This window comes from Scyliorhinus torazame, unplaced genomic scaffold (assembly GCF_047496885.1).
Source record: "Scyliorhinus torazame isolate Kashiwa2021f unplaced genomic scaffold, sScyTor2.1 scaffold_894, whole genome shotgun sequence".
NCBI lineage: Eukaryota > Metazoa > Chordata > Chondrichthyes > Carcharhiniformes > Scyliorhinidae > Scyliorhinus > Scyliorhinus torazame.
In genome coordinates, this window is record NW_027308621.1 from 62,729 (window position 1) to 86,000 (window position 23,272).

The 23,272-nt window shown below is 56.8% G+C and overlaps 1 long non-coding RNA gene across 1 annotated transcript; it reads right to left on the bottom strand.

Moving 5' to 3' along the window:
• Positions 1–22,379: 22,379 nt before the first annotated feature.
• LOC140406818 (uncharacterized) lies at positions 22,380–23,034 on the bottom strand. The gene is made up of 2 exons (XR_011939318.1): positions 22,882–23,034; positions 22,380–22,580 (listed from the first exon to the last, which is right to left on the bottom strand). It is a non-coding gene; the product is annotated as an uncharacterized lncRNA (long non-coding RNA).
• Between the last annotated feature and the right edge of the window lie 238 nt (positions 23,035–23,272).

The following is a 23,272-nucleotide window of genomic DNA, read 5'->3' on the forward strand; positions in this document are numbered from 1 at the left end:
GGACTGATGCTCCGAGAGTGCAGAGGTCGCACAGGACTGACTCTCCGATTGTGCAGAGGTCGCTCAGGACTGACTGTCCGATTGTGCAGAGGTTGCTCAGGACTGATCCTCCGACTGAGCAGAGATCGCTCAGGACTGAATCTCCAATTGTGCACAGGTCACTCAGGACTGACCCTCCGACTGTGCAGAGGTCGCTCAGGACTGATGCTCCGACTGTGCAAAGATCGCGCAGGACTGACCCTCCGACTGTGCAGAGGTCACTCAGGACTGACTCTCCGATTGTGCAGAGGTTTCTCAGGACTGTTGCTCCGAGTGTGCAGAGGTCGCTCAGTACTGACCATCCGACTGTGTAGGACTCTCTCACTACTGACCCTCCGACTGTGCAGAGGTCACTCAGGACTGACCCTCCGACTGTGCAGAGGTCGCTCAGGACTGACGCTCCGACTGTGCAAAGGTCGCTCAGGACTGACCATCCGACTGTGCAGGACTCTCTCACTACTGACCCTCCGACTGTGCAGAGGTCACTCAGGACTGATGCTCCGACTGTGCAAAGGTCGCTCAGGACTGACTCTCCGACTGTACAAAGGTCGCTCAGGACTGATGCTCCGACTGTGCAAAGGTCGCTCAGGACTGACTCTCCGACTGTGCAAAGGTCGCTCAGGACTGATGCTCCGACTGTGCAGAGATCTCTCAGGACTGAATCTCCAATTGTGCAGAGGTTTTTCAGGACTGATGCTCCTAGAGTGCAAAGGTCGCTCAGGACTGATGCTCCGACTGTGCAAAGGTCGCTCAGGGGTGATGCTCCGACTGTGCAGAGGTCAAAAGGACTGATGCTCCGACTGTGCAGAGGTCGCTCAGGACCGACTCTCCGACTGCAGAGGTTGCTCAGGACTGATGCTCCAAGAGTGCAGAGGTCGCACAGGACTGTCTCTCCGATTGTGCAGAGGTCGCTCAGGACTGACACTGCGACTGTGCAGAGGTCGCTCAGGACTGACACTCCGACTGTGCAAAGGTCGCTCAGGACTGACTCTCCGACTGTGCAAAGGTCGCTCAGGACTGATGCTCTGATTGTGTAAAGGTCCCTCAGGACTGACTCTCCGACTGTGCAAAGGTCGCTCAGGACTGATGCTCCGACTTTGCAGCGGTCAAAAGGACTGATGCTCCGAGAGTGCAGAGGTCGCTCAGAACTGACCATTCGACTGTGTAGGACTCTCTCACTACTGACCCTCCGACTGTGCAGAGGTAGCTCAGGACTGACCCTCCGATTGTGCAAAGGTCGCTCAGGACTGATGCTCCGACTGTGCGGAGATCGCTCAGGACTGACTCTGATTGTGCAGAGGATGCTCAGGACTGATGCTCCGAGAGTGCAGAGGTCGCTCAATACTGACCATCCGACTGTGCAGGACTCTCTCACTACTGACCCTCCGACTGTGCAGAGGTCACTCAGGACTGACACTCCGACTGTGCAGAGGTAGCTCAGGACTGACCCTCCGACTGTGCAGAGGTCGCTCAGAACTGACCCTCCGACTGTGCAAAGGTCGCTCAGGACTGATGCTCCGACTGTGCGGAGATCGCTCAGGACTGACTCTGATTGTGCAGAGGTTGCTCAGGACTGATGCTTCGAGAGTGCAGAGGTCGCTCAATACTGACCATCCGACTGTGCAGGACTCTCTCACTACTGACCCTCCGACTGTGCAGAGGTCACTCAGGACTGACACTCCGACTGTGCAAAGGTCACTCAGGACTGACTCTCCGACTGTGCAAAGGTCGCTCAGGACTGATGCTCCGACTGTGCAGCGGTCAAAAGGACTGATGCTCCGAGAGTGCAGAGGTCGCTCAGAACTGACCATTCGACTGTGCAAAGGTCGCTCAGGAGTGACTCTCCGACTGTGCAAAGGCCGCTCAGGACTGATGCTCCGACTGTGCAGAGGTCGCTCAGAACTGACTCTCCGACTGTGCAAAGGTCGCTCAGGAGTGACTCTCCGACTGTGCAGAGGCCGCTCAGGACTGATGCTCGGTGAGTGCAGAGGTCGCTCAGTACTGGCCATCCGACTGTGTAGGACTCCCTCACTACTGACCCTCCGACTGTGGAGAGGTCGCTCAGGACTGATGCTCCGACTGTGCGGAGATCGCTGAGGACTGACTCTCTGATTGTGCAGAGGATGCTCAGGACTGATGGTCCGAGAGTGCAGAGGTCGCTCAGTACTGACCATCCGTCTGTGTAGGACTCTCTCACTACTGACCCTTCGACTGTGCAGAGGTTGCTCAGGACTGATGCTCCGAGAGTGCAGAGGTCGCGCAGGACTGACTCTGCGACTGTGCAAATGTCGCTCAGGACTGATGCTCCGACTCTGCAGAGGTCAAACAGGACTGATGCTCCGACTCTGCAGAGGTCAAACAGGACTGATGCTCCGACTGTGCAGAGGTTGCTCAGGACTGATGCTCCGACTGTGCAGAGGTTGCTCAGGACTGATGCTACGAGAGTGCAGAGGTCGCTCAGTAATGACCATCCGACTGTGTAGGACTCCCCCCTCACTACTGACCATCCGGCTGTGCAGAGGTCACTCAGGACTGACTCTCCGATTGTGCAGGGGTTGTTCAGGGCTGATGCTCCAAGAGTGCAGAGGTCGCTCAGTACTGACCATCCGAATGTGTAGGACTCTCTCACTACTGACCCTCCGACTGTGTAGAGTTCACATAGTACTGACCCTCCGACTGTGCAGAGGTCGCTCAGGACTGACTCTCCGACTGTGCAAAGGTCGCTCAGGACTGACTCTCCGACTGTGCAAAGGTCGCTCAGGACTGACTCTCCGACTGTGCAAAGGTTGCTCAGGACTGTTGCTCCGACTGTGCAGAGGTCAATCAGGACTGATGCTCTGACTGTGCAGAGGTAGCTCAGGACTGATGCTCCGAGAGTGCAGAGGTCGCTCAGGACTGACTCTCCAATTGTGCAGAGGTCGCTCAGGCCTGATGCTCAGAGAGTGCAGAGGTCGCTCAGTACTGGCCATCCGACTGTGTAGGACTCCCTCACTACTGACCCTCCGGCTGTGCAGAGGTCGCTCAGGACTGACCCTCCGACTGTGCAGAGGTCGCTCAGGACTGACTCTCCGACTGTGCAGAGGTCGCTCAGGACTGACTCTCCGACTGTGCAAACGTCGCTCAGGACTGACTCTCCGACTGTGCAAAGGTCGCTCAGGACTGATGCTCCGACTTTGCAGCGGTCAAAAGGACTGATGCTCCGAGAGTGCAGAGGTCGCTCAGAACTGACCATTCGACTGTGTAGGACTCTCTCACTACTGACCCTCCGACTGTGCAGAGGTAGCTCAGGACTGACCCTCCGATTGTGCAAAGGTCGCTCAGGACTGATGCTCCGACTGTGCGGAGATCGCTCAGGACTGACTCTGATTGTGCAGAGGATGCTCAGGACTGATGCTCCGAGAGTGCAGAGGTCGCTCAATACTGACCATCCGACTGTGCAGGACTCTCTCACTACTGACCCTCCGACTGTGCAGAGGTCACTCAGGACTGACACTCCGACTGTGCAGAGGTAGCTCAGGACTGACCCTCCGACTGTGCAGAGGTCGCTCAGAACTGACCCTCCGACTGTGCAAAGGTCGCTCAGGACTGATGCTCCGACTGTGCGGAGATCGCTCAGGACTGACTCTGATTGTGCAGAGGTTGCTCAGGACTGATGCTTCGAGAGTGCAGAGGTCGCTCAATACTGACCATCCGACTGTGCAGGACTCTCTCACTACTGACCCTCCGACTGTGCAGAGGTCACTCAGGACTGACACTCCGACTGTGCAAAGGTCACTCAGGACTGACTCTCCGACTGTGCAAAGGTCGCTCAGGACTGATGCTCCGACTGTGCAGCGGTCAAAAGGACTGATGCTCCGAGAGTGCAGAGGTCGCTCAGAACTGACCATTCGACTGTGCAAAGGTCGCTCAGGAGTGACTCTCCGACTGTGCAAAGGCCGCTCAGGACTGATGCTCCGACTGTGCAGAGGTCGCTCAGAACTGACTCTCCGACTGTGCAAAGGTCGCTCAGGAGTGACTCTCCGACTGTGCAGAGGCCGCTCAGGACTGATGCTCGGTGAGTGCAGAGGTCGCTCAGTACTGGCCATCCGACTGTGTAGGACTCCCTCACTACTGACCCTCCGACTGTGGAGAGGTCGCTCAGGACTGATGCTCCGACTGTGCGGAGATCGCTGAGGACTGACTCTCTGATTGTGCAGAGGATGCTCAGGACTGATGGTCCGAGAGTGCAGAGGTCGCTCAGTACTGACCATCCGTCTGTGTAGGACTCTCTCACTACTGACCCTTCGACTGTGCAGAGGTTGCTCAGGACTGATGCTCCGAGAGTGCAGAGGTCGCGCAGGACTGACTCTGCGACTGTGCAAATGTCGCTCAGGACTGATGCTCCGACTCTGCAGAGGTCAAACAGGACTGATGCTCCGACTCTGCAGAGGTCAAACAGGACTGATGCTCCGACTGTGCAGAGGTTGCTCAGGACTGATGCTCCGACTGTGCAGAGGTTGCTCAGGACTGATGCTACGAGAGTGCAGAGGTCGCTCAGTAATGACCATCCGACTGTGTAGGACTCCCCCCTCACTACTGACCATCCGGCTGTGCAGAGGTCACTCAGGACTGACTCTCCGATTGTGCAGGGGTTGTTCAGGGCTGATGCTCCAAGAGTGCAGAGGTCGCTCAGTACTGACCATCCGAATGTGTAGGACTCTCTCACTACTGACCCTCCGACTGTGTAGAGTTCACATAGTACTGACCCTCCGACTGTGCAGAGGTCGCTCAGGACTGACTCTCCGACTGTGCAAAGGTCGCTCAGGACTGACTCTCCGACTGTGCAAAGGTCGCTCAGGACTGACTCTCCGACTGTGCAAAGGTTGCTCAGGACTGTTGCTCCGACTGTGCAGAGGTCAATCAGGACTGATGCTCTGACTGTGCAGAGGTAGCTCAGGACTGATGCTCCGAGAGTGCAGAGGTCGCTCAGGACTGACTCTCCAATTGTGCAGAGGTCGCTCAGGCCTGATGCTCAGAGAGTGCAGAGGTCGCTCAGTACTGGCCATCCGACTGTGTAGGACTCCCTCACTACTGACCCTCCGGCTGTGCAGAGGTCGCTCAGGACTGACCCTCCGACTGTGCAGAGGTCGCTCAGGACTGACTCTCCGACTGTGCAGAGGTCGCTCAGGACTGACTCTCCGACTGTGCAAACGTCGCTCAGGACTGACTCTCCGACTGTGCAAAGGTCGCTCAGGACTGACTCTCCGACTGTGCAAAGGTCGCTCAGGACTGACTCTCCGACTGTGCAGAGGTCAATCAGGACTGATGCTCTGACTGTGCAGAGGTCGCTCAGGACTGATGCTCAGAGAGTGCAGAGGTCGCTCAGTACTGGCCATCCGACTGTGTAGGACTCCCTCACTACTGACCCTCCGACTGTGCAGAGGTCACTCAGGAGTGACCCTCTCACTGTGCAGCGGTCGCTCAGGACTGACTCTCCGACTGTGCAAAGGTCGCTCAGGACTGACTCTCCGACTGTGCAAATGTCGCTCAGGACTGATGCTCCGACTTGCATAGGTCAATCCTAACTGATGCTCCGACTGTGCAGAGGTCGCTCAGGACTGATGCTCCGAGAGTGCAGAGGTCGCTCAGTACTGGCCATCCGACTGTGTAGGACTCCCTCACTACTGACCCTCTGACTGTGCAGAGGTCACTCAGGAGTGACCCTCCGACTGTGCAGAGGTTGCTCAGGACTGACTCTCCGACTGTGCAGAGGTCGCTCAGGATTGAGTTTTTTCAGGGGGTGACCAAGAAGGTAGATGTGGGCAGTGCAGTAGACGTTGTCTACATGGACTTTAGCAAAGCCTTTGACAAGGTACCGCATGGTAGGTTGTTGCAGAAGGTTAAAGCTCACGGGATCCAGGGTGATGTTGCCAATTGGATTCAAAATTGGCTGGACGACAGAAGACAGAGGGTGGTTGTAGAGGGTTGTTTTTCAAACTGGAGGCCTGTGACCAGTGGTGTGCCTCAGGGATCGGTGCTGGGTCCACTGTTATTTGTGATTTATATTAATGATTTGGATGAGAATTTAGGAGGCATGGTTAGTAAGTTTGCAGATGACACCAAGATTGGTGGCACAGTGGATAGTGAAGAAGGTTATCTGGGATTGCAACGGGATCTTTATCAATTAGGCCAGTGGGCCGACGAATGGCAGATGGAGTTTAATTTAGATAAATGTGAGGTGATGCATTTTGGCAGATCGAATCAGGCCAGGACCTACTCAGTTAATGGTATGGCGTTGGGGAGAGTTATAGAACAAAGAGATCTAGGAGTACAGGTTCATAGCTCCTTGAAGGTGGAGTCACAGGTGGACAGGGTGGTGAAGAAGGCATTCTGCATGCTTGGTTTCATTGGTCAGAACATTGAATACAGGAGTTGGGACGTCTTGTTGAAGTTGTACAAGACATTGGTACGGCCACACTTGGAATACTGTGTGCAGTTCTGGTCACCCTATTATAGAAAGGATATTATTAAACTAGAAAGAGTGCAGAAAAGATTTACTAGGATGTTACCGGGACTTGATGGTTTGAGTTATAAGGAGAGGCTGGATAGACTGGGACTTTTTTCCCTGGAGCGTAGGAGGCTTAGGGGTGATCTTATAGAGGTCTATAAAATAATGAGGGGCGTAGATAAGGTAGATAGTCAACATCTTTTCCCAAAGGTAGGGGAGTCTAAAACTAAAGGGCATAGGTTTAACGTGAGAGGGGAGAGATTCAGAAGGGCCCAGATGGGGCAATTTCTTCACTCAGAGGGTAGTGAGTGTCTGGAATGTGCTGCCAGAGGTAGTAGTAGAGGCGGGTACAATTGTGTCTTTTAAAAAGCATTTAGATAGTTACATGGGTAAGATGGGTATAGAGGGTTATGGGCCAAGTGCGGGCAACTGGGACTAGCTTAATGGTAAAAACTGGGCGGCATGGACTGGTTGGGCCGAAGGGCCTGTTTCCATGCTGTAAACTTCTATGATTCTATGATTCTATGACTGATGCTCAGAGTGCAGAGGTCGCTCAGGACTGACTCTCCGATTGTGCAGAGATCGCTCAGGACTGATGCTCCGAGAGTGCAGAGGTCGCTCAGGGCTGACTCTCCGACTGTGCAGAGATCGCTCAGGACTGATGCTCCGAGAGTGCAGAGGTCGCTCAGGGCTGACTCTCCGACTGTGCAGAGATCGCTCAGGAATGATGCTCCGAGAGTGCAGTGGTCGCTCAGTACTGGCCATCCGACTGTGTAGGACTCCCTCACTACTGACCCTCCGACTGTGCAGAGGTCACTCAGGAGTGACCCTCCGACTGTGCAGAGGTCGCTCAGGACTGACTCTCCGACTGTGCAAAGGTCGCTCAGGACTGTCCCTCCGACTGTGCAAAGGTCGCTCAGGACTGACTCTCCGATTGTGCAGAGATCGCTCAGGACTGATGCTCTGAGAGTGCAGAGGTCGCTCAGGACTGACTCTCCGACTGTGCAGAGGTTGTTCAGGACTGATGCTCCGAGAGTGCAGAGGTCGCTCAGGACTGATGCTCATATTCTGCAGAGATCGCTCAGGACTGATGCTCCGACTGTGCAGAGATCGCTCAGGACTGATGCTCCGAGAGAGCAGAGGTCGCTCAGTACTGACCATCCGACTGTGTAGGACTCCCTCACTACTGACCCTCCGACTGTGCAGAGGTCACTCAGGACTGACCCTCCGACTGTGCAGAGGTCGCTCAGGACTGACTCTCCGACTGTGCAAAGGTCGCTCAGGACTGACTCTCCGACTGTGCAAAGGCCGCTCAGGACTGATGCTCCGACTGTGCAGAGGTCGATCAGGACTGATGCTCCGACTGTGCAAAGGTCGCTCAGGATTGACTCTCCGACTGTGCAGAGGTCGCTCAGGACTGATGCTCCGACTGTGCAGAGATCGCTCAGGACTGACCATCCGACTGTGTAGGACTCTCTCACTACTGGCCATCCAACTGTGCAGAGGTCACTCAGGACTGACCCTCCGACTGTGCAGAGGTCGCTCAGGACTGACTCTCCAACTGTGCAAAGATCGCTCAGGACTGACTCTCCGACTGTGCAAATGTCGCTCAGGACTGACGCTCCGACTGTGCAAAGGTCGCTCAGGACTGATGCTCCGACTGTGCAGAGGTCAATCAGGACTGAGGCTCCGAGAGTGCAGAGGTCGCTCAGTACTGACCATCCGACTGTGTAGGACTCTCTCACAACTGACCCTCCGACTGTGCAGAGGTCACTCAGGACTGACTCTCCGATTGTACAGAGGTCGCTCAGGACTGACTCTCCGAGAGTGCAGAGGTCACTCAGGACTGACTCTCCGACTGTGCAAAGGTCGCTCAGGACTGACTCTCCGACTGTGCAAAGGTCACTCAGAACAGATGCAGACTGTGCAGAGGTCCATCAGGACTGATGCTCCGACTGTGCAGAGGTAGCTCAGGACTGATGCTCCGAGAGTGCAGAGGTCGCTCAGTACTGGCCATCCGACAGTGTAGGACTCCCTCACTACTGACCATCCGACTGTGCAGAGGTTACTCAGGACTGACCCTCCGACTGTGCAGAGGTCACTCAGGACTGACTCTCCGATTGTACAGAGGTTGCTCAGGACTGATGCTCCGAGAGTGCAGGTGTCGCTCAGTACTGGCCATCCGATTGTGTAGGATTCCCTCACTACTGACCCTCCGACTGTGCAGGGGTCACTCAGGAGTGACCCTCCGACTGTGCATAGGTCGCTCAGGACTGACTCTCCGACGTGCAAAGGTCGCTCAGGACTGACTCTCCGAGAGTGCAGAGGTCACTCAGGACTGACTCTCCGACTGTGCATAGGTCGCTCAGGACTGACTCTCCGACTGTGCAAAGGTCACTCGGGACTGATGCAGACTGTGCAGAGGTCCATCAGTACTGATGCTCCGACTGTGCAGAGGTAGCTCAGGACTGATGCTCCGAGAGTGCAGAGGTCGCTCAGTACTGGCCATCCGACAGTGTAGGACTCCCTCACTACTGACCCTCCGACTGTGCAGAGGTCACTCAGGACTGACTCTCCGATTGTACAGAGGTTGCTCAGGACTGATGCTCCGAGAGTGCAGGTATCGCTCAGTACTGGCCATCCGATTGTGTAGGACTCCCTCACTACTGACCCTCCGACTGTGCAGGGGTCACTCATGACTGACCCTCCGACTGTGCAGAGGTCGCTCAGGACTGACTCTCCGACTGCAGAGGTTGCTCAGGGCTGATGCTCCGAGAGTGCAGAGGTCGATCAGGACCGATGCTCCAAGAGTGCAGAGGTCGCTCAGTACTGACCATCCGACTGTGGAGGACTCACTCAGCACTGACCCTCCGACTCTGGAGGGCTCACTCAGTGCTGATGCTCTGTAGGTGCAGGCTGGAGTATCAGACTAGATTATAAGTTTGACTGTGATGCCATACTAGTAATGCTAAAAATTCCTGAGAGTGAAGGAAAATAAAAATTTCAGACCCCTCCCCCAACTCCCAGTAACCCTGGTGGGTTTGCAATAATGGATGGTGTGACATAAGCAGATTTGGTGCTGTGACAGAGGGTTAATTGACAGTTGGGAAACTGTGAAAGTGTTAACTTGGTGTGAAGTGATGGAAATGGAGAGGGGTAAGTGGGCATGGAATGTGAAGGCGACGGGATGTGACAGGATGACGCAATGTGCGCATGATGTGACGACGTGTCGCTGGGTCTGACATGGTGGCGTGACGTTTGGGCATTGTACCAGAACATGCAATGAATTGAGATTGCTGTTCTCACTCCGATTGCCATTCTTGCTAATTGTAGCGTTACTGTTTGTGGGAGTTTCCTGGGCACATTTTGGTCTGCAGTGTTTCCTACATTACTACTCTGGCTGTACTTGAATAATACCTCACTGGCATTAAAACATTTCGAGGTATCCCTGGTTTCTGTATTATGGCAGGTTTGCCATTTCAGCACACCATCCTGGAGGGGAAGGTGTTAAGTGTCTGTGAGAGAGACTGCCTGGCTGCAGAAGCTGTGTAATGGCTGCCCCTGTGGACTATGAAAACACTGCAACTACTGCTGACATCAACACTTGGCTGGGCTCCAGCCTCAGCAGCAGCCACTTCCATCTCCTCTCTCTGCTCTTTACTCCCACGCTCTGTCTCCCCATCTCCTCCTCTTGCAGCCTCGTGTTCACTCTAGCTGTTTGCTGTGGAGAATCGTTAGCATATCCTGAGAGACTAGGTGTGTCAGCCCAAACAACACCACCCCCCCCCCCCCCCCCGTTTTTAAAATACATGCTGTCACATGACTCTGTATTCCATTAGCCAGCTCAAGCGGAAATTTCCGTTTGCTCAGGAAGGCCCATATCTGGAGATTCCTGTGCTCCATATAAGGAGTTTCCTGTATCCACAGATGGTGTTTCCTGCCCTGCTATTGACTCTGCAGCTGACACTGTGCAAATCTGCTGGTTTGCAATAGGCTGAGACTGCTTGCAGAGAAATGTAGGGAGTCCAGGAACTTGGACATTGCAATGCCTGCCCACAGGAGGCTCCAGATGGGTGAGATAGCACAGTGTGGGCTGGAAGAGTCTAATATTCAGAATTCAATCATTCCCCCTCCTTTCCAATGATCCAGAGCGTGTGTGGGGGTCCACATACTCACTCACTAAAATCTCTCAACCCTCTGACTGCTGCCTCAGAAAACCCAAACTGAACAAAACTCAGGAGTGACAGCCATCCCTACAGCTGCTGCTGGACTTGTTAAATGACATTTTGCTGGGTGCTGGTTTAACTTCTTTTGGAATCTCTTCCCTGTTATTAGTATTTAAATCCCTCGGAGAAGGATGCAGATTTCAGGGGAGCGGAGCGTCGGGGTGGGGAACCTGGGGACTCTCGACCAGCGGGTGGGTGACCCTCGATCAGCGGGCGGTACCCTCGACGTGGGAGAGGGGGACCGTCGAGGAGGGGATGGGGTCAGTCGAGGAGGGGGTGGGGTCAGTCGAGGAGGGGGTGGGGTCAGTCGAGGAGGGGGTGGGGTCAGTCGAGGAGGGGGTGGGGTCAGTCGACGAGGGGGTGGGGTCAGTCGACGAGGGGGTGGGGTCAGTCGACGAGGGGGTGGGGTCAGTCGACGGAGGGGTGGGGTCAGTCGACCGGGGGGGGGGGGTTGGGGTCAGTCGACGGGGGGGGGGTTGGGGTCAGTCGACGGGGGGGGGTTGGGGTCAGTCGACGGGAGGTTGGGGTCAGTCGACGGGGGGGGGTCAGTCGACGGGGGGGTGGGGTCAGTCGATGAGGGGCGGGGTCAGTCGACGGGGGGCGGGGTCAGTCGACGGGGGGCGGGGTCAGTCGACGGGCGGCGGGGTCAGTCGACGGGCGGCGGGGTCAGTCGACGGGCGGCGGGGTCAGTCGACGGGCGGCGGGTCAGTCGACGGGCGGCGGGTCAGTCGACGGGCGGCGGGTCAGTCGACGGGCGGCGGGGTCAGTCGACGGGCGGCGGGGTCAGTCGACGGGCGGCGGGGTCAGTCGACGGGCGGCGGGGTCAGTCGACGGGCGGCAGGGTCAGTCGACGGGCGGCAGGGTCAGTCGACGGGGGGGCGGGGTCAGTCAACGGGGGGCAGGGTCAGTCAAATGGGGGGGCGGGGTCAGTCAACAGGGGGCGGGGTCAGTCAACAGGGGGCAGGGTCAGTCAACGGGGGGGTGGGGTCAGTCAACGGGGGGGGTGGGGTCAGTCAACGGGGGCGAGGTCAGTCAACGGGGGGCGGGGTCAATCAACGGGGGGCGGGGTCAGTCAACGGGGGGGCGGGGTCAGTCAACGGGGGCGGGGTCAGTCAACGGGGGCGGGGTTAGTCAATGGGGGGGCGGGGTCAGTCAACGGGGGGCGGGGTCAGTCAACGGGGGGCGGGGTCAGTCAACAGGGGGGCGGGTCAGTCAACGGGGGGCGGGGTCAGTCAACGGGGGGGGCGAGGTCAGTCAACGGGGGGGCGGGGTCAGTCAACAGGGGGGCGGGTCAGTCAACGGGGGGCGGGGTCAGTCAACGGGGGGGCGGGGTCAGTCAACGGGGGGGGCGAGGTCAGTCAACGGGGGGGCGGGGTCAGTCAATGGGGGATGGTGTCAGTCAACGGGGTGGCGGGGTCAGTCAAGGGGGGGCGGGGTCAGTCAACAGGGGGCGGGGTCAGTCAATGGGGGGTGGGGTCAGACAACAGGGGCGGGGTCAGTCAACGGGGGGGTCAGTCAACGGGGGGGGCGGGGTCAGTCAACAGGGGGCGGGGTCAGTCAACGGGGGGGTGGGGTCAGTCAATGGGGGGCGGGGTCAGTCAACGGGGGGCGGGGTCAATTACTAGGGGGCATAGGTTTAAGGTGAGAGGGGCAAGGTTTAGAGTAGATGTACGAGGCAAGTTTTTTACGCGGAGGGTAGTGGGTGCCTGGAACTCGCTACCGGAGGAGGTGGTGGAAGCAGGGATGAAAGTGACATTTAAGGGGCATCTTGACAAATACATGAATCGGATGGGAATAGAGGGATACGGACCCAGGAAGTGTAGAAGATTGTAGTTTAGTCGGGCAGCATGGTCGGCACGGGCTTGGAGGGCCGAAGGGCCTGTTTCTGTGCCGTACATTTCTTTGTTCTTTGTTCTTTGAACAGGGGGGCGGGGTCAGTCAACGGGGTGCGGGGTCAGTCAACGGGGTGCGGGGTCAGTCAACGGGGGGGTCAGTCAAGGGGGGGCGGGGTCGGTCAAGGGGGGGCGGGGTCGGTCAAGGGGGGGCGGGGTCGGTCAAGGGGGGGCGGGGTCGGTCAAGGGGGGGCGGGGTCGGTCAAGGGGGGGCGGGGTCGGTCAAGGGGGGCGGGGTCAGTCAAGGGGGGCGGGGTCAGTCAAGGTGGGGCGGGGTCAGTCAAGGGGGGGCGGGGTCAGTCAAGGGGGGCGGGGTCAGTCAAGGGGGGCGGGGTCAGTCAAGGGGGGGCGGGGTCAGTCAACGGGGGGGTCAGTCAAGGGGGGGCGGGGTTGGTCAAGGGGGGGCGGGGTCGGTCAAGGGGGGGCGGGGTCGGTCAAGGGGGGGCGGGGTCGGTCAAGGGGGGGCGGGGTCGGTCAAGGGGGGGCGGGGTCGGTCAAGGGGGGCGGGGTCAGTCAAGGGGGGCGGGGTCAGTCAAGGTGGGGCGGGGTCAGTCAAGGGGGGGCGGGGTCAGTCAAGGGGGGCGGGGTCAGTCAAGGGGGGCGGGGTCAGTCAAGGGGGGCGGGGTCAGTCAAGGGGGGCGGGGTCAGTCAAGGGGGCGGGGTCAGTCAAGGGGGGCGGGGTCAGTCAAGGGTGGGCGGGGTCAGTCAAGGGGGGCGGGGTCAGTCAAGGGGGGCGGGGTCAGTCAAGGGGGGCGGGGTCAGTCAGGGGGGCGGGGTCAGTCACGGGGGGCGGGGTCAGTCACGGGGGGCGGGGTCAGTCACGGGTCGGTCAGTCAACGGGGGGCGGGGTCAGTCAACGGGGGGGTGGGGTCAGTCAACGGGGTGGCGGGGTCAGTCAACGGGGTGGCGGGGTCAGTCAACGGGGTGGCGGGGTCAGTCAACGGGGGTGGCGGGGTCAGTCAACGGGGTGGCGGGGTCAGTCAACGGGGTGGCGGGGTCAGTCAACGGGGTGGCGGGGTCAGTCAACGGGGGTGGCGGGGTCAGTCAACGGGGGTGGCGGGGTCAGTCAACGGGGTGGCGGGGTCCACGAGGACCAAACTGGGTTTGTGAAGGGGAGACAGCTGAACACGAATATACGGAGGCTGTTAGGGGTAATGATGATGCCCCCACCAGAGGGGGAAACGGAGATAGTAGTGGCGATGGATGCCGAGAAAGCATTTGATAGAGTGGAGTGGGATTATTTGTGGGAGGTGTTGAGGAGATTTGGATTTGGAGAGGGGTATGTTAGATGGGTGCAGCTGTTGTATAGGGCCCCGATGGCGAGCGTGGTCACGAATGGACGGGGATCTGCATATTTTCGGCTCCATAGAGGGACAAGGCAGGGATGCCCTCTGTCCCCATTATTGTTTGCACTGGCGATTGAGCCCCTGGCGATAGCGTTGAGGGGTTCCAAGAAGTGGAGGGGAGTACTTAGAGGAGGAGAAGAGCACCGGGTATCTTTGTATGCGGACGATTTGCTACTATACGTGGCAGACGGCGGAGGGGATGCCAGAAATAATGCGGATACTTGGGGAGTTTGGGGATTTTTCAGGGTATAAATTGAACATGGGGAAAAGTGAGTTGTTTGTGGTGCATCCAGGGGAGCAGAGTAGAGAAATAGAGGACCTACCGTTGAGGAAGGTAACAAGGGACTTTCGTTACCTGGGGATCCAGATAGCCAAGAATTGGGGCACATTGCATAGGTTAAATTTAACGCGGTTGGTGGAACAAATGGAGGAGGATTTCAAGAGATGGGATATGGTATCCCGGTCACTGGCAGGGAGGGTGCAGGCGGTTAAGATGGTGGTCCTCCCGAGATTCCTCTTTGTGTTTCAGTGCCTCCCGGTGGTGATCACGAAGGCTTTTTTTAAAAGGATTGAAAAGAGCATCATGGGTTTTGTGTGGGCCGGGAAGACCCCGAGAGTGAGGAAGGGATTCTTACAGCGTAGCAGGGATAGGGGGGGGGCTGGCACTACCGAGCCTAAGTGAGTATTATTGGGCCGCTAATATTTCAATGGTGAGTAAGTGGATGGGAGAGGAGGAGGGAGCAGCGTGGAAGAGATTAGAGAGGGCGTCCTGTAGGGGGACTAGCCTACAGGCTATGTTGACAGCCCCATTGCCGTTCTCACCGAGGAACTACACCACAAGCCCGGTGGTGGTGGCTACACTGAAGATTTGGGGACAGTGGAGACAGCATAGGGGAAAGACTGGAGCCTTGGGGGGGTCCCCGATAAGAAACAACCATAGGTTTGCCCCGGGGGGAATGGATGGGAGATATGGAATGTGGCAAAGAGCAGGAATAACGCAACTGAAAGATCTGTTTGTGGGTGGGAAGTTCGTGAGTCTGGGAGCGCTGACCGAGAAATATGGGTTGCCCCAAGGGAATGCATTCAGGTATATGCAACTGAGGGCTTTTGCGAGGCAACAGGTGAGGGAATTCCCGCAGCTCCCGACAGAAGAGGTGCAGGACAGAGTGATCTCAAAGACATGGGTGGGGGATGGTAAGGTGTCAGATCTATATAGGGAAATGAGGGACGAAGGGGAGACTATGGTAGATGAACTAAAAGGGAAATGGGAAGAAGAGCTGGGGGAGGAGATCGAGGAGGGGCTGTGGGCAGATGCCCTAAGCAGGGTAAACTCGTCGTCCTCGTGCGCCAGGCTAAGCCTGATTCAGTTTAAGGTATTACACAGGGCGCATATGACTGGAGCACGGCTCAGTAAATTTTTTGGGGTGGAGGATAGGTGTGCGAGGTGCTCGAGAAGCCCAGCGAATCATACCCATATGTTTTGGTCATGCCCGGCACTACAGGGGTTTTGGATGGGGGTGACAAAGGTGCTTTCAAAAGTAGTGGGGGTCCGGGTCGAACCAAGCTGGGGGTTGGCTATATTTGGGGTTGCACAAGAGCCGGGAGTGCAGGAGGCGAGAGAGGCCGATGTTTTGGCCTTTGCGTCCCTAGTAGCCCGGCGCAGGATATTGTTAATGTGGAAAGAAGCCAAGCCCCCGGGGGTGGAGACGTGGATAAATGACATGGCAGGGTTTATAAAGCTAGAGCGGATTAAGTTTGTTCTAAGGGGGTCGGCTCAAGGGTTCACCAGGCGGTGGCAACCGTTCGTCAAATACCTCGCAGAAAGATAGATGGAATGGAAAAAAGAAGGCAGCAGCAGCAGCCCAGGATCGGGGGGGGGGGGGGGGAGGGGGGGGGGGGGGTGGAGTGGGGGGGGGGGGGGGAGGAGGAACCAGAAGGACTCTCAGGGTTGTTAATATATACTGTATAGTATGTATAGGTCGTTGCTACAGATAATTATATATTGGACTGTTAAATTATATTTTTGGAGAGTGTTACTTGTGACAAGGCAGTTGCCAATTAGGGTTAGTTTTCATTTTTGTTATTTATTATTTATTCATTTTTTGTTTATAAAATAGGTCATTGTTATTTGTGTTGTTATAATATTGTGTAAAGGATGCACAATGTACTGTGTTGGTTGACCAAAAATTTTCAATAAAATATTTATTTTAATAAAAACGGGGTGGCGGGGTCAGTTAACGGGGTGGCGGGGTCAGTCAACGGGGTGGCGGGGTCAGTCAACGGGGGTGGCGGGGTCAGTCAACGGGGTGGCGGGGTCAGTCAACGGGGTGGCGGGGTCAGTCAACGGGGTGGCGGGGTCAGGTGGCGGGGTCAGTCAACGGGGTGGCGGGGTCAGTCAACGGGGTGGCGGGGTCAGTCAACGGGGGTGGCGGGGTCAGTCAACGGGGTGGCGGGGTCAGTCAACGGGGGTGGCGGGGTCAGTCAACGGGGTGGCGGGGTCAGTCAACGGGGTGGCGGGGTCAGTCAACGGGGTGGCGGGGTCAGTCAACGGGGTGGCGGGGTCAGTCAACGGGGTGGCGGGGGTCAGTCAACGGGGTGGCGGGGTCAGTCAACGGGGTGGCGGGGTCAGTCAACGGGGTGGCGGGGTCAGTCAACAGGGGGGCGGGGTCAGTCAACAGGGGGCGGGGTCAGTAAAAAGGGGGCAGGGTCAGTCAACGGGGGGGTGGGGTCAGTCAACAGGGGGGCGGGGTCAGTCAAGAGGGGGGCGCGGTCAGTCAATGGGGGCGGGGTCAGTCAACGGGCGGGCGGGGTCAGTCAATGGGGGGGCGGGGTCAATCAACGGGGGGGGCGGGGTCAGTCAACGGGGGGGCCAGGGTCAGTCAACGGGGGGCCGGGGTCAGTCAACGGGGGGCCGGGGTCAGTCAATGGGGGGGACGAGTCAGACAACGGGGGGCGGGGTCGGTCAATGGGGGGGCGGGGTCAGTCAATGGGGGGGCGGGGTCAGTCAATGGGGGGGCGGGGTCAGTCAATGGGGGGGCGGGGTCAGTCAATGGGGGGGCGGGGTCAGTCAACGGGGGGCGGGGTCAGTCAACGGGGGGCGGGGTCAGTCAACGGGGGGCGGGGTCAGTCAATGGGGGGGCGGGGTCAGTCAACGGGGGGGCTGGGTCAGTCAAGGGGGTGGGGTCAGTCAACGGGGGCGGGGTCAGTCAATGGGGGCGGGGTCAGTCAATGGGGGCGGGGTCAGTCAACGGGGGCGGGGTCAGTCAATGGGGGCGGGGTCAGTCAACGGGGTGGCGGGGTCAGTCAACGGGGGGCGGATGCAGTCAACGGGGTGCGGGGTCAGTCAACGGGGGGGCGGGGTCAGTCAATAGGGGGCGGGGTCAGTCAACGGGGGGCGGGGTCAGTCAACGGGGGGCGGGGTCAATCAACGGGGGGCCGGGTCAATCAACGGGGGCGGGGACAGTCAACGGGGGGCGGGGTCAGTCAACGGGGGGCGGGGTCAGTCAACGGGGGGCGGGGTCAGTCAACGGGGGGCGGGGTCAGTCAACGGGGGGCGGGGTCAGTCAACGGGGACGGGGTCAGTCAACGGGGGACGGGGTCAGTCAACGGGGGACGGGGTCAGTCAACGGGGGGTGGGGTCAGTCAACGGGGGGGGCGGGGTCAGTCAACGGGGGGCGGGGTCAGTCAATGGGGGGCGGGGTCAGTCAATGGGGGGCGGGGTCAGTCAACGGGGGGGCTGGGTCAGTCAACGGGGGGCGGGGTCAGTCAATGGGGGGGTCAGTCAACGGGCGGGGGTGGGTCTGTCAACGGGGGGGTCAGTCAACGGGGGGGTCAGTCAACGGGGGGGTCAGTCAACGGGGGGCGGGGTCAGTCAATGGGGGCGGGTTCGGTCAACGGGGGTGCGGGGTCAGTCAACGGGGGGGTGGGGTCAGTCAACGGGGGGGCACGGTCAGTCAACGGGGGGGCGGGTCAGTCAACGGGGGGGCGGGTCAGTCAACGGGGGGGCGGGTCAGTCAACGGGGGGGCGGGTCAGTCAACGAGGGGGCGGCGTCAGTCAACGAGGGGCGGCGTCAGTCAACGAGGGGGCGGCGTCAGTCAACGAGGGGGGCGGCGTCAGTCAACGAGGGGGCGGCGTCAGTCAACGAGGGGGCGGGGTCAGTCAACGAGGGGGCGGGGTCAGTCAACGAGGGGGCAGGGTCAGTCAACGAGGGGGCGGGGTCAGTCAACGAGGGGGCGGGGTCAGTCAACGAGGGGGCGGGGTCAGTCAACGAGGGGGCGGGGTCAGTCAACGAGGGGGCGGGGTCAGTCAACGAGGGGGGCGGGGTCAGTCAACGAGGGGGCGGGGTCAGTCAACGAGGGGGCGGGGTCAGTCAACGAGGGGGCGGGGTCAGTCACAGAGGGGGCGGGGTCAGTCAACGAGGGGGGCGGGGTCAGTCAACGAGGGGGCGGGGTCAGTCAACGAGGGGGGCGGGGTCAACGAGGGGGCGGGGTCAACGAGGGGGCGGGGTCAACGAGGGGGCGGGGTCAACGAGGGGGCGGGGTCAACGAGGGGGCGGGGTCAATGAGGGGCGGGGTCAGTCAACAAGGGGGCGGGGTCAGTCAATGTGGGGGCGGGGATAGTCAATGAGGGGGCGGGGTCAGTCAATGTGGGGGCGGGGATAGTCAATGAGGGGGCGGGGTCCGTCAACGGGGGCTGGGTCAGTCAACGGGGGGCGGGGTCAGTCAACGGGGTGGCGGGGTCAGTCAACGGGGTGGCGGGGTCAGTCAAGGGGGGTGGGGTCAGTCAAGGGGGGCGGGGTCAGTCAAGGGGGGCGGGGTCAGTCAAGGGGGGGCAGTGTCAGTCAAGGGGGGGCAGTGTCAATCAAGGGGGGCGGGGTCAGTCAACGGGGGCGGGGTCAGTCAACGGAGGGCGGGGTCAGTCAACGGGGGCGGGGTCAGTCAACGGGGGCGGGGTCAGTCAACGGGGGCGGGGTCAGTCAACGGGGGCGGGGTCAGTCAACGGGGGCGGGGTCAGTCAACGGGGGCGGGGTCAGTCAACGGGAGGGCAGGGTCAGTCAATGGGGGGGCGGGGTCAGTCAATGGGGGGCGGGGTCAGTCAACGGGGGGGTGGGGTCAGTCAACGGGGGTGGGGTCAGTCAACGGGGGTGGGGTCAGTCAACGGGGGCGGGGTCAGTCAACGAGGGGCGGGGTCAGTCAACGGGGGGCAGGGTCAATTACTAGGGGGCATAGGTTTGAGGTGAGAGGTGCAAGGTTTAGAGTAGATGTACGAGGCAACTTTTTTACGCAGAGGGTAGTGGGTGCCTGGAACCCGCTACCGGAGGAGGTGGTGGAAGCAGGGACAATAGTGACATTTAAGGGGCATCTTGACAAATATATGAATAGGATGGGAATAGAGGGATACGGACCCAGGAAGTGTAGACGATTGTAGTTTAGTCGGGCAGCATGGTCGGCACGGGCTTGGAGGGCCGAAGGGCCTGTTCCTGTGCTGTACATTTCTTTGTTCTTTGAACAGGGGGGCGGGGTCAGTCAACGGGGGGGGCGGGGTCAACGAAGGGCGGGGACAGTCGTCGAAGTGGGTGGGGTCTGTCAATGAGGGGTGGGGTCAGTCAACAAGAGGGTAACTTACCTTGGGGGTTCGACGCCTAGTCACTGAGGAGCGTGGCTGGAGCGAACTCAGAGAGGCAGTGTAGCGGAGCTGTAAGTATAAATAACTTCAGAGATTTGCGGCCTAGTCACCAGGCAGCGGGGCTGGAGCGGAGTCGAGAGTGTAAATAACTTGCCTTGGGGATTCGCAGCCTAGTCACCAGAGAGCAAGCTGTGGCCGAGTCACTGGAGGTGGGAACTGGAAACCACCCAAAGGGGCAGAGTATCAGAGCTGAGAGTATAAATAATTTTCCTTGGGGGATTCATAGACTAGTCGCTGGGGATGGGGCTGGAGTGGCCTCAGAAAGGCAGAGTATTGGAGCTGTAAGTATAAATAACTTAGCTTGGGGATTTGCAGCCTAGTGACCAAGGGGCGAGGGGCTGGAGCAGACCTAGAGGGGTGGAGTATCAAGAGATGTGAGTATAAACAATTTACCTTGGGGATCGGTCACCAGGGAACGCGACTGGAGCGAGCCCGCAGGGGCGGAATATCGGAACTGAGAATATAAATAATTGACCTCTGGGATTACCATGGAGCATAGCTGAAGTGAACTCATAGTGACGGAGTAGTCAGGTGAGCTGTAAATATATATAACTTCAGGGATTCACGGCCTAGTCACCCACCAGGAAACAGGGCTGGAGTGGAACACGGGGCGGAGTATCGGAGTTGTGAGCATAACTAACTTGCCTTGGGGAGTTGCGGCCTAGTCACTGCAGAGTGGGGCTGGAACGGACGCAGAGGGGTGCAGTATCAGAGCTGTGAGTGTAAATAAACTATCTCGGAGATTCACAGCCTCGTCACCAGGGAGTGGGGCTGGAACGGACCCATGGGTTTTGCTTAAGGATTTAACTGAAAACAAAAATAAATCTATAAAAATTACGTCAAAAGTAAGCTGTGACCTGACTGGCTGGTCGGGAATCTGCACTAAATCTTTTAAAAATTGATGAACTAAGTAGAGCTGGTTGGGCAGACATGTGCTTCAGCTGCATGATGTGGGAGCTGGTAGATCCCATTGCGAGCTGCCATGAATACATTTGCAGCTCAGAGTTGATGGTCAGTGCCCAATAAAATGGAACCCCTCTCAGATATGAGAATTTTAGACTTGGGTAAGGGCGACTTTAATCGGATGAGACAGAGACTGTCCACGGTAAACCGGGAAGATGTCAATGGGTCAAATTACTGAAATCAGTGGAGGCTATATAAAGAAACATTTAATGAGATACAGAGCAAGTATATACCCGAGAGGATAAAGCTCTACTTCACAACAAAAACAGCCATGGACAACTAAAGAGGTTAGGGACAACATAAAACTAAAAGGGCTTACAAAAATGCAAAACTTAGCTCCGATCTGGACAAATGAGATAGATACAAAGACCAGCATTGCATCACAAAGCAGCTAAAAGGGATTATGAAAGGAAACTTGCAGGGCACATCAAAATGAATGAGAAATGTTATAGTTATATAAAGGGAAAGCGGGAGAAGAGTAATGTAGGCCCAATAAAAGCTGAAAATGGAGATATTGTCAGCGATAATGGGGAACTCGCAGGCATGTTGAACAATTACTTTGCCTCAGTATTTACAGTTGAAAAGGAGGATAACTTGCCAGAAGTCCCCAAAAAATTAATTGTCAATAGAGGACAAGGGCTTAATACAATTGACGCAAGAACAGCATCAGTAACTAGAAAATTAATGGAACTAAAGAGTGAAAAATCCCCAGGACCAGACGGCTTCCATCCAAGGGTGTTAAAGGAAGTAGGGGAGCACATTGTAGATGCCCTAACTATAATCTTTAAGAGTTCCATAGATTCAGGTGTATTGCATATGACTTCACTTTTTAAGAAGGGTGAAACCAGGCAATTATAGACAGGTTAGCCTATCATCTCTGGTGGAGAAATTGCTGGAGTCTATAATCAGGGGTGGGGTAACTGAACAACTCAAAATTTAGGTTGATCAGGGAGAGCCAGCATGGATTTGTGAAGGGAAGGTCATGCCTGACTAATCTTATTGAATTCTTTGAAGAGGTAACTGAGGTAGTGGAAAGGGAATGTCTATGGATGCCATTTATATGGACTTCCAGAGGGCATTTGATAAAGTCCCATATAAGAGACTGTTAACTAAGGTGGAAGCCCATGGAATTGAGGGCAAATTATTGACAGGGTTAGGAATTCATTTGAGTGTCAGCCGACAGAGAGTGGGGTTAATGGGCAGGAGGTAACTAGTGGTGTACCACAGGGATCTATGTTTGGGATTCAATTATTCATTAATGACTTGGATGATGGCATAGAAAGTCATGAATCCAAATTTGCTGATGATACATAGGTGGCATTATAGACAGCCCAGATCAGTCTTTTCAAACTCGGGGTCGTGTCCCGCTGGTGGTTCGCGGGTGGATGTTGGGAGTGTTGCAGTGTGATCGGTCGCAATGTTCCCGATTGTGGGGGAAAAAGTTCTCAACGGTGGAGACAAGCTTTTAAAAATCTGGCTGTCCCATGCATGCCCCTCAACCGGATGTAGCCGTGCGCAGGTCCGCAGTCCAGTGGGGCAGACTGCCTCTTTCTGACGTGCGCGCTGTCCAAGGAGAAGATTTTTAAAAAGTTTTAATCGATGGAATCTTTCCACCAGAAGCTGCAGCAGAGAGCAGGTAACAAACCCGTACACTGATGTCACGTGCTCTGGGCGCGAAGTCATGGAGTAGAGATTCCTGTATTTCCCAGCTGCCAGAAACCAAGCACCAGGACTGCAGAATTTAAAATGGATCATTTTTTAATCAGGAAGAGAGGGCCAGAGGCACACAGATCACGATCTCACAACTAAATCTGCTGGAGAGCTGCTCTGGAGAATCCACAGCAGGACAAAGCAGTGATGGTCTGCGCTGCGCAGGAGAGTCCACAGCAGGACAAAGCAATGATGGTATGAGCTCCAGGTGAACACCCAACAAAGAGAAAACTGAAATTGGGAACAAAGCAGGACAAAAATTATTTCTTGCAGTGTGGCTTTGTTAATTGTGCTAATGCAAATCAGAATGCAAAGCCCATGTGTGTTATATGCAGGCAAATATTGGGAAGAGAAAATTTAAAACTCTCAACTTCAAAGGCATTTGAAGCCTAAGCATGGCGAGTTCGAGGACAAATCTCTTGATTTTTTTCAAAGGATGCAACGAGAACGTAAATCGTCAGCTGAAGTCCTCAGCAGAAATGTAACATTGAATGACAAAGCAAGTGAGATTGTGAGGACCTAGCAGGCTCACCTGTCACAGGTAAGAAATAATGGTGGGTCACGAAGGTCGGCCGTCGTGGGTCACGGTCAGCCAGTTGGTAAAAGTGGTCCTGGGACAAAAATTTGTAAAACACTGGCTTAGATGAATATAAAATTGCAAGAGATATTGACACATTAGGTGAATGGGCAAAATTGTGGCAGATGGAATTTAATGTAAGCAAGTGTGAGGTTATCCATTTTGAACGAAAAAAGATTTAGAGCAAAGGACTTTCTAAATGGAAAGAGGTTAGGTACAGTGGACGTCCAAAGAAATTGGGGTCCGGGTTCAGAAATTTTAAAAATGCCACGAACAAGTGCAGAAAATAATGTAAGGAACCTCTTTTAAATCCTTGTCTGACCCTTGTTTCCCTTTTTAACTTCTG